The sequence below is a fragment of the Armigeres subalbatus genome, unplaced genomic scaffold (genome assembly GCF_024139115.2).
Source record: "Armigeres subalbatus isolate Guangzhou_Male unplaced genomic scaffold, GZ_Asu_2 Contig292, whole genome shotgun sequence".
Lineage (NCBI taxonomy): Eukaryota > Metazoa > Arthropoda > Insecta > Diptera > Culicidae > Armigeres > Armigeres subalbatus.
The window spans coordinates 95821-106838 of NW_026943033.1; the positions used below are offsets into that span (position 1 = coordinate 95821).

At 39.3% G+C, this 11018-nt stretch overlaps 1 long non-coding RNA gene across 1 annotated transcript; it reads right to left on the minus strand.

The window, feature by feature from the left end:
• Nucleotides 1-9913: 9913 nt before the first annotated feature.
• On the minus strand, nucleotides 9914-10494 carry LOC134203910 (uncharacterized). Its single transcript, XR_009977733.1, has 3 exons — nucleotides 10338-10494; nucleotides 10206-10278; nucleotides 9914-10045 (listed from the first exon to the last, which is right to left on the minus strand). It is a non-coding gene; the product is annotated as an uncharacterized LOC134203910 (long non-coding RNA).
• Between the last annotated feature and the right edge of the window lie 524 nt (nucleotides 10495-11018).

Here is an 11018-nt window from a genome sequence, read left to right on the forward strand (position 1 = left end):
CGCTGCACATTTCATGTAATTCCTACTACCATCACTCACAATATAGGCTTTTTTTACTTTTCGGCCAAACGACATTCGACCAAACGGCATTCAGCCAATTCTGACAACATCGAGTTAGCGAGGTGGAAATGCTTCGAAATTACTTCGATTTGGTGAATATCGAGTAAAGGAGGTATCGACTTACGGAGGTACGCAATGCAAATTTCAATGGACTTTGAATTTCTTTGAGTAAGAGAAAATATCGATTTACAGAACATCGAGTTAGAGAGGGTTCACAGAACTAAGATTTCAAAAATGTATTCTGATCACTTTGCAGATGCATTCAAGGTCAATTTAAACACCCTTGGATTACTTTCGGTTTTTCGGTCACATTTCATCACTTTTACTCACTTACGGTCACTTTCAAGTGATTTCTTGTTTATGAGTCTCTTATGTCTCTAATGCATCACTTGCCTGCTTTTGACTGACGTTTGTTATTTTCATTCGCTCCTGGGTCAGATTTGTGGTTTTTGTATTACTTCGATTACTAAAAGAATACTTTTACTTACGACTCATTCGATCGTTCGGGTTTCTTCCGGACTCAACGAGTGTGACTGGCCTTTCGCGACTTGTCCAGCTTTACTGCTTCTGGTAATTTTGATCGCTAAGTTGTGTTTGTAAGTTAAATGATGTAGAAGACCACATGATTTATTTTATTGTTTGATATTTTGCTATTTGACTTATGAGTCTGATGGACTTTGACAAAGAGTACCGAAAGTAGTGATTCGTTTCCTAATTATATTCCATTTATTTTGTCAGTTGCTACCCATAGTTCCTTTAATTTGACCTATAAGACTTATTTACCAAATTTGTATAATTTTCTAGGACTGTCATTTCAAATTCAATTCAATTCAAATCCCATTTTCAGCAACCTTGGTTGACACTCACTTTTAATCTAAATGTTTTCATTGGCGTAAATAAAATCCTCCCCTCAGACCTACTTGTGCCCCCAGAAAATTTTGAAAAGTAATTCCAACTTAGTCTTTTATTTCATTTATATTTCCTACATATTTCTTAATTTTGATTATGAATTCTATAAACATATTTTTGTTGCGTTATCACATCTATGACCATTTGTTCAACAAAGCATCGAAATACTTAAGTTGGACCCCCGGAACATTTTCTCGATTTTTAAGCTAAAATCAAGCCGCTTCTAATTCAGTTGCTAGCTTAAAATAATAAATTTGTTCTGCATTTGTTGACTAGTATCCTGGTCGCAGAAACATAAAACATAATTGTATTAAGATATAAATATTTCTGTTCTATTAAACTACCATCCGCTTCAAAAAGACTGAAGCAACTACATCAAAATGAGCACATGTACACAAATCCGGTCAATGAAATTTCGAACGACCATTCTTTCGAAAATCTTGAGTTAATCGCAAGGTATGCGCAAAAACAGTTGATCAAATTCCTAGGAGCTTTTGCTCGCTATATAATTCTGGCACAGAAAGATATAAAATTATAAAACTTAAGAATCTTTGTTACAATGACAGAAAATAACAACAACGTTCCATTGAAAGTATTAGGACAAAACGCAACCTTCGCTCTCACAACAGAGATTGCATTAAAGAAATATTTTATAATCCTCAAAGATCTTGTCCCATTTAATTTTTGGCGATTTCATAAGGATCATCGAAAACTCTTTTGTGCCTGCTTTAGTTAGAATTTGTTTTTAGGATAAAAAATAGATTTAGAAACAGTACAATTCAGATCGATTTGGTTGCTTCTCAAGTCTCTTTGATTTTTAGAGAAATCTCTCACCTATTCAGAAAACCACAATAAAGCCTCTTCCTAACCGAATTCTAAAACCCTATGTTATTCTGGAATTTGATTTATGACTCATGGAAATGACTCATAAAACAATTTAGGATTCCAAATTTGTGTTCATCGGTACTAACTATTTCGTACATAGCATACATTTTGGAATTGCATGAATACATATTGATTAGAAAAATTTCGTGGAATTTATTCCACATCTAAAAGTTTAAAAATTTCAAGTTTAAAAAATCGAGATCTTTATGCATTAAGTAATCATGGAAATGCTTGAAACTTTCAGAAATATACTCCTATCGAATTTCATTTATAGATAATTCGTAGATTCTTGAATCTTAGATTACACACTTATCCACATTTAGTAACATGGAGAAGACAAGTTGACACAGACACAGCGTTTTGATGCAATCACAGCATCATTGGAAATCAATTGTATTATTCATGATTTTTTTATGTTGGTTCTAGGACGAATGAGCGATACACTTAGTCAAACAATTTTATTGCAATCCATGCGCACAGTGCTTTAAATCGCCTTTGAAATTACAGCCCACCAGCTGGTGCCATGGCCCCCTAGACCGAGACTCTAGTTACGCCTATGAATGTTTTTCTCTAATATTCAGAATCAAATTGTCTTCAAAAATCCGCAGTTACGAGCGCCCTATCCGCAGCGCTTACGCAACGACGATCCATAAAATAATGGAGGTGCCAATTGAGCATTCCTCTGGACACTTAAATTATTTTGTAGACCTGCAAAATTTTGCCGAGATTCCAACAGCCGAGATCTTGGTAATATTTTACTGAAATTCGGTAATTTCTTTACCGAAATTTCGTCAATATTTCCGAAATTCGGCAAAGTTGATTTTGCCGAGATCTCGGTAACGATTACCGATCACTCGATAAAGTTTACGAAATCTCGTGTAAATTTTACCGAAATTCGTTGAAATTATTACCAATATCTCGGCTGTTGGATTCTCGGCATGGTAAACTTAAATTTTAAGTGTGTGGTCCATATCTTTCCAGTGCACGCGGAACCGTGCCGAATCAGTACGTCTTTTCCAAATTTATCTTCCGAGAAAGCAAGCATGGATTGTTTTATCCCTCTGGCTGAACCCAAATTTCCATCCATTGCTCCTTCGGCCGCAGTATTGGAAGACAGTACCGGGAAGGATGCTTGAAATAATCATCACCCACATCACCGTAATCGTTATCGTGGCGTTATCGTCGGGCTGTCAGAAGAAGAGGCTGCCACCGTCGTCGTCGTCGTCCACTTACCTTCGACGGCTCGGTGGTCGTCACTGGGTCAAACGGCGCCGATTGAGGACGATCACCGGTTCGCAACGTTTCATTCCGAAAAGGCGATTCAGATTTCCGGAAGGAAATCGACACCCAATTCAGCTCATAAACTCCGCAGGTCGTGCAATAGTTCTGGGTACTTGCGTGTTATACGACCGTGTCGCGGGGTGAACGCCTGATTTGGCCTCTTTGGTTTTTGTTTTATTAGCACCGGGCAGGATTACTGTTGACGGAACCTTCCGGAAAAAGGATACCCGCTGAAAAGAAATTTCTATTCCATTTCGTTTGCCGACGTAATGTCTATACCGAGATGGAGGAAAATCATTGGCGTGAATTTCCGATGTTTGGCCCGGTCCGTTGTTTGATTCAAACGGATGAAAATCTGCAGCTGAGCCGCAGAGTCAAGGGCAGAATTGGGGATTGCAACGGTAAAAAGCTTTTGACAGGCGGAATAATTCTGAATTAGTATTTGCAGCAATAAATGTGATGATTAAAGGAGTCCTGTTAGGCAATATGCGCCAGCACAGTTTTTTGACAAAACACAGGTCAGAATTGATGGCAGCAATGCTTTTGAAAATTGAAGGTCACCTAGCTGCTCCCAAAGACAGCAATAAAAGTTTAACTGGCCACGCTCGATTCTCTCATCGTTCGCCATTCCTTCAAATGGTCGCACAAAATTTCATTTTATTTAATTCAATTTTCCCGAATCTTGATCTCGTTCTTCCGGATGACGTCGCTGTTGATATTTTGCGCTTTTGCTGTCCTAGGGAAATCGTTTGAGCTCGAGAGAAACGAAAGAATGCAATTGCTGGTTTCCTTCCGGTTACCATCGCTTGGTTTATTTCTAGGAACGTTTGGAGCTTATTTTATTTTCTTCATTTATGGGATACCCATTGCAAGGTTGACAAGATTTGTAAGCTCTGGCTTCTCTCAGTAATAAATAATCATTCTAATAATTTTGAAATGGAGCATGTTGTAATCATTTTCTTATTTTCTTACATTTCCAGGTAATGAAGGCTACTTAGGAAGTACATCACTTCCAGGAACAAGTCCCAGTGCTAAAGTAAGAGATATTATATTAGTAATGAAACGCGGCCACAAAGCAAAAAAAAACAGAGCGAGCATTATTGAAGAAGGGCATTACGTATTGTTGCTAAATTGTGGAGAAGTTTTTTCTGCTCGAATCCTGCAAGGATTCTTACTGCTAAATTAGATTTACCAACGTCATATTTTCGCTTTCTGTGGCTAGATTTCTACTTCATTAAGTGACACAATAATAATTTATGTGGATGACCGAATAGTTGCCACAATCTTTGTTTATTACATTCAATGCCCATAATCGCATATTTGTAACATTTGCATTTTGATTGATTTTGTAAATCGTTTGTCAATCCTCCCTACTGTCGTATACTCGTCCTAAAAGCCGAACGAAAACTATAAACAAAATTTAACCGGAACCAGTACACAACCGTTCATTACAAATCTGGTCAAAAGACTGACTACTTCTTGCTCGTGTTCGTTGTTACAGCATCACGGTCGGCGCGAGGACCAGGGATGCCAGGGATATTTTCAAATGTCTTCACAGTTGAGTAAAATGTCTTCAAAAGTCTTCAATATCAAAATTATGATTATCGTTGAAAAATTTCAAAATCCAATGATTTGTAATTTCAATCATCTCCTTGCTTTATGTATGGTTTATTTTCTCAAAATTTTGGAATTCAAGAGTAAGGAAATGACTTTCCTTGGATTTCCTAATGAGTCTTTAAATATAACTCAACGGATTTTTCTAACTGAATTTCCTTGTGGAATTCTTCTGAATTTATTTTAAGAATATTGTAGGATTCGGAAAATTCGCCGTCAATACCGCCAATACCGACTTCCATAATGACCTGAAAAAACTTCCATAAGATTTTCTGAAAAAAATTCGGAAGACTGAGAAACTTCAGGATAAATTCCTGATGGATTTTCAGAAACTTCCTAAAGGAATCCCTGAAGAAAATTCCGGAGGAATTGCTGTTGGAACATCCAAAGGATTTTCTCAAGGAACTTTCAAAAATTTCAAAGAATTTCTGGATGAAATGCTAATGGAACTCCGAGGAATTACAGGAGAAGTTCGGAGGATTTTCTGGAAGAATTACTGAAGGATTCTTCTGAAGAATTCCAGGAGGATTTTCCTGAGGACTTCCTGAAGGATTTTCCTGAGCTATTATTGAAAGGGTTTCTGAAGAAATGTCTGAAGAAACTTCCGAAGAACTTCTGGATAACTTTTGGAGGAACTTCCTGAGGTATTGTTCAGAATATTGCGCAGCAATTTCGGAGGAAATATCAGAGAAATTCAGAGTATAGTTCAAGAGGTATTATTGGAGAATCTTTCGCAACATTCTCGAAGCAACAACAAGAGGAATTCCTGGAGAAACTTCCGAAAGGATTTAGAGGAATTTCGAACGAATGCCTGCATGAGCTTTGAGAGCAATTCGAAAGATCTGCTGGAGAAGTCGAAAGAAAACAAACTGAGGAATTTCCGAAGGAGCGACTGGACGAATTTCGACGGAATTCTTGGAGGATCTATCGAAGAAATTCTGGACGAACTTATGGAGGAGCTGCTGAGGTACTTCCAAAGGAAACTCTGGAGAAATTTTCTGAAAAATCTCTAAAATCTCTAAAGAAATTGCTGGACGAATTCTGGTGGAATTTCATGGGAAATTTCAGAAAGAATTCCAGAGATGTATTTACTGGAGAAATTCTTGAGGATTCCCAGTTAAAATACTAAATATTTCTTGAAAAAATATCAAAGGAATTCAAGGAAGAATTCAAAAGGAACTGTAACGAGTTTACCTGAACTTTCTACTGAGTCTTTATAAAAACCTGGCGTTTTTTTGAAAATTCCTCTGATTTTTTTTCAGAATTTTCTCCTGAACAAATAAAAATAATTTACGGTGGCTATTCTGAGAAATATCCATTTAACTTCAGATCAATTTCAATTTCTTGTCGACATTCGTAAGAATTTTCTATGGAATCTGAGAAAATGAAACTAATTTCCTGTGAAAATTTTCGTTTAACATCATTGAAAATCCGAAGAGACATCCTAACTCAAATACAAATGATACTGGATTTGTATTTGAAAGACAGAAAGAGACAAATTTAGACAAATTCTTCTGAAAATCATAAATTCTTTGTAGGAGTTCAGATTATTTTCCTGCAAGAACTGAAAATAATGTTGTGGAAATAAAGATGAATTTCTCGTTTAAATTTTGGTGGAATTCCTTTACTGCCCATACTGAAATTATTATAATTCAAGATAATTTGAAAAGAATTTCCAATTTAAATTCTCTTGAAATTTTATGAGAAATTCAGGCTATAATTGGGAATTCTCTTTATTTTACACGATTTTTTGGGCCCCAAATGAAGAATCGATATTCAATTTTTTCAGAGAACGATAGTTAATCATCCTGAACAGTTTTCCGTCTGACTAAAATCGAAAGGAACATTGTTAAATTTGAAATTTAAAATAGATGAAAAATACTTCCTCGACATTTTCGGTCTTGTTTGACGTACGAATAACATGATTCAAACGCAATATCAAACACCGCAGGACTTGACTCAACCTTTGATAGTTAAAATATAGGCCTGACGTTTTGGGCTGATGGTTCATTCGTTCTGAAATGTTGCACAGCCTAAAATTTACTTAGTATGTCTTTAAATAAAAAATATTATTTTACTGATTTAGACTTTCACCAGAATTTTTATAACTTGTCAAGTATTCCTGACTATCGTTTGCAATCATAAACGAGGTAGGGCTTTGGGACCCAATTCAGCAATACGTAACAATGGAAGTACAATGATGTAGACAGGACAAGGACAACTCTTGGGGGTAATAATCGACGATAAGCTCACCTTTGGTAGCCACGTCAATTACGCCTGCAAGCGTGCCTCCACAGCTATAGTGGCATTGTCCCGGATGATGTCCAATAGCTCTGCGGTTTATGCCAGCAAGCGCAAGCTTCTGGCTAGCGTTGCTCTGTCCATACTGAGGTATGGGGCCAGCTTGGGGCACGGCCCTGCGTATTAACTGCTACAGAACGAAGTTAGAAAGTACGTATAGGCTCATGTGCCTAAGAGTTGCGAGCGCGTACCGTACCGTGTCGCACGATGCACTCTGCGTCATCACCGGTATGATGCCTATTGACATCGTTATCGGTGAAGACATAGAGTGCTTTGAAATGCGCGGCACGAGAGGCATCCGCAGGACTGTCAGGTTGGCCTCAATGGTCAAATGGCAGCGTGCGTGGGACAGTTCCACTAAGGGTAGATGGACACATAGATTTATACCGGAGATAGGTACGTGGGTCAAGAGGCGCCATGGGGAAATAACTTTCTACCTGACCCAGGTCCTTACAGGCCATGGTTGCTTCAGACAGTACCGGTTCGGACACTCGGCCTCGCCCGGGTGTCCGGTGTGCGCAGGTTTAGAGGAAACGGCGGAACACGTGTTGTTCGTGTGCCCGCGTTTTCGCACAATCCGTGACCACATGCTTGCCACATGTGGTCTGGACACTACCCCGGACAACCTAGTCCGGGAGATGTGTAAAGATGAAGTTGGCTGGAACGCCGTTGTATCGGCTATCGTCCAAATCGTCTCGGAGCTACACAGAAGGTGGCGCGTGGACTCGAGGAATGGCTAGTTCAGGCGCAAATAAGAGGTGGTCCAAGGGTTCGGAGTCGGCTTCATGGATCATACCGGTGCCCTGTGGTCGAACTCGATCCTTTTATCGAACAAGTGGCCGCGTGAAGAACAACATGGTATCGTCTCTTTCGCGGCGTCGGTCAACCAGGCGAGTTCCGAACCCGAGGAAGGAAAGTGGTCCTCGTCAAGGCTGGGGCAGGCGTAGGCACCGCGTCGGCAAGTCCCTCTGTGTGTTGGCGAATAGGCCCTATCGCAGAAAGGTCAATTTGGGGTGCACGCGGCATCATCATTCTTGATACCAGTCGTGCAGAGGGAAGCAGGCGCGAAGTCGACCCTGCCCACCTTCCGAGGACATAGGGCGACATAGGTAAGGCCACCTGGAAAGCCGGCAATGCGCTGGCACGATACCATGGTGTTCTTCTAAAAAACAAGTCACGATGTTCGATGCTGCAAGGACACGCAGCTAACCTCGAGGGTGCGTTATGCACTGGCCCCCCTTTGAAGCATTACTTTCTGGTTGTACCGAAGGGACGATGGGCTTGGCGGCAATGGAAACGGTTTAGCTGGTCGGGGATGCAGTCCTGCCTCCCTCATTGGAGGTGGCCCCTAACCCAGCACTTCCTGGTCAACCCAGGATGTCTGTTGAGCAGATTCCCCCTCCATTGTTTAGGAAGAAAAAAAAAAAAAAAGACGGGACAAGTTAGTGCAAGGCCGTAAAACAAGCGGCTGTCGTGGATAGCTTCCCCGACTTTTAGTCTGGTACTCTCTAACCGATCCGAGCTTTATGCTAGCTGATGCTGGTCACTGCAGACGTGTCCCTGAACACACTTACCACAGCCTGAGTCTTAATCATGGTCCTTCCAGGCATTCTGACGACCACGACCAATAAAATGTCGTCGGCGTATACAAATAGATATACGTTCGCGGGTAGAACGTTGAAAACCTCTTTCATTTCCACGTAACAATGTCCATGCTTGTTGGATTTATTTAATTCTTATAGCGGATTTATGACGGCAATCGCCATGGCTAGTTGCTAAGTTTCATAAATATGCTGAAAAAGCTTCAAACGTCAAATGCCGATTGATTTTAAGAGATGCTTTACGGTTGTGATAAAGAGCGCCATAAGTCATATTTTCAAAGCTCGATACTACTTGATACTTGATAGACTACAGCTCTTCGATGAACCTACGCCGAATGGAGAATCCTTCTCCACTGGACTCGATCCTGGGCCAATCGCTTCCAGTCGTCCTGATCATTGAGTGCCCTCAGGTCCTCTTCAACTGCAAAAAGCCATCCGATCAGCCTCCTTTAACGTCCATGTTTCATGGCCGTATAACGCCACCGGAAAAATCAGAGTAGGGGTAATGACGGCTTTGGCAGGTTTTGTTATATTATTGGCCCGACACCAACATCTTCCGGCTTCCGGCAACGTTCTTCTCGTCTGTCACTCTCTGACACTCCACATCGAACCAACCCGTCCTTGGTCGCCTCTGTGCAGTGCCTATCACTTCTCGTGCTGTTGTGCTCACCGCTCCATGGATCGACTCCCATAGATCGTTGATGTTGTCGCTAACGTTGATTGCATTTATCCGTTCGTCGAGCTTCTGGCGGTACTCCCCGAATAGAATGATATTATACATCTATTTTTCTAGTTATAGTTTTTTGATTACAGCGAATTGTAATGGAATTTTTAATGGAATCATAAAAAGTATCAAACAATAATTATACTACGAATAATATTCATGATAGCGTCTAAAATAATTTGATTTTAGATGATACACTCAATGGGTCGTTAAGTATCGTTACCATTCAAAAAGGCCAATTTTTTCATATATTTTTATTGGGCGATTTTACCAGATATCATTAGTTTATCATCATTTCTTTTTCTTGCAATGATTCGGAGTATAATCGATTTTAATAAAGAAGATTAGTAGTATGAGATTTCGTAAAACGAATTCCGGACCAAATAATTATTCAGTGTTTAATCCAGATTGAAAAGCGTGTAATAATTATTTAATTATATGATAACCGTATTATAGGTTGTATAATATTATTCTACGAACTACGATACTGGATATGATAGTTAAGAAGGTTCTTTCTCAGTTTATAATAAATAAATGATCATCAAACAAGTTTTATTTATATTTAATTTACCATCTTCTTATATAATTATTATTTACCATCTTATATCATATTGAAATGTTGATATTATCACCAGTGCCTCTTCGCAGATTTCGATGGTGCTGCATGTTCCTGTAAGAAATCAAAGAAAACAATGAATACCAGCTTGAAATCAGTCCTGGATGTGCATTTTTCATGCCCCAATTTCTTGATGAGCATGCCCATGGAATAATTAGAACGCCGCTGATTTTTATATTATATGGTTATCAAGCCCATCATAAACTATCCTCACCTTCGTTTTTTCGCTGCTCAACCACATCCGCTCGCGCAATGGCGTACTGTTTCCCGGTATGAGGTTGAAATTTCTGGAAATAAACAATAAAGATATATTATTCAATTTTTGTATAATATAGTTTATACTTACATGCATTATAATCCGTTTAATTTTAGGTTTTCTTTCGCACAAACACATTGCACACCGCCATTAACTTCGAAAAAAAAAACTCGAATGGCAGTTGGATCTCTTGTCGATGCGTTTGTCACTATCACACTGAAAAAGAAACAACTTCATTTCTGTGTTGGTGAATAGCTAAATTATTTATGGTGAGATACGTATACAATAATATGATATCAGGTAATCCTAATTATAACATGTATAATCTGCAAATCATTATATATGATCGTGGTTTTATTTCTGTCAATCATTATAATTGTACAAGTATCATACAGTTTAAAATGATTACATGTGGAATGGAATGCCAATAATATTAACCATTCGGCGTACCATTTATTTCTATTCGGGTCAGCCGATGTACTCCTTCCGCCGACAATCGCTGGTAATTGTAACGCATCGTTCGCTGTGATCTTTCGTTTGATACAGTTGACAACCGTGAATTTTTTTTCGTTACGTGATTTGTGAACAGACCCTAAGCTACCTTACCGGGGTCGCGTTGCCCTGGGTGCTGCGGATAGAGCCGTTTTTCTGCGCTCAAGCTAGCAGAGGGATATTTTGAAATCACTCCCATAAACAAAATTATTTTGCAGATACTTGGCTGTCAAAAATTTCCCGCTCTTCGAATTTCTCTTTCCCCGCTGCATGAGGGCA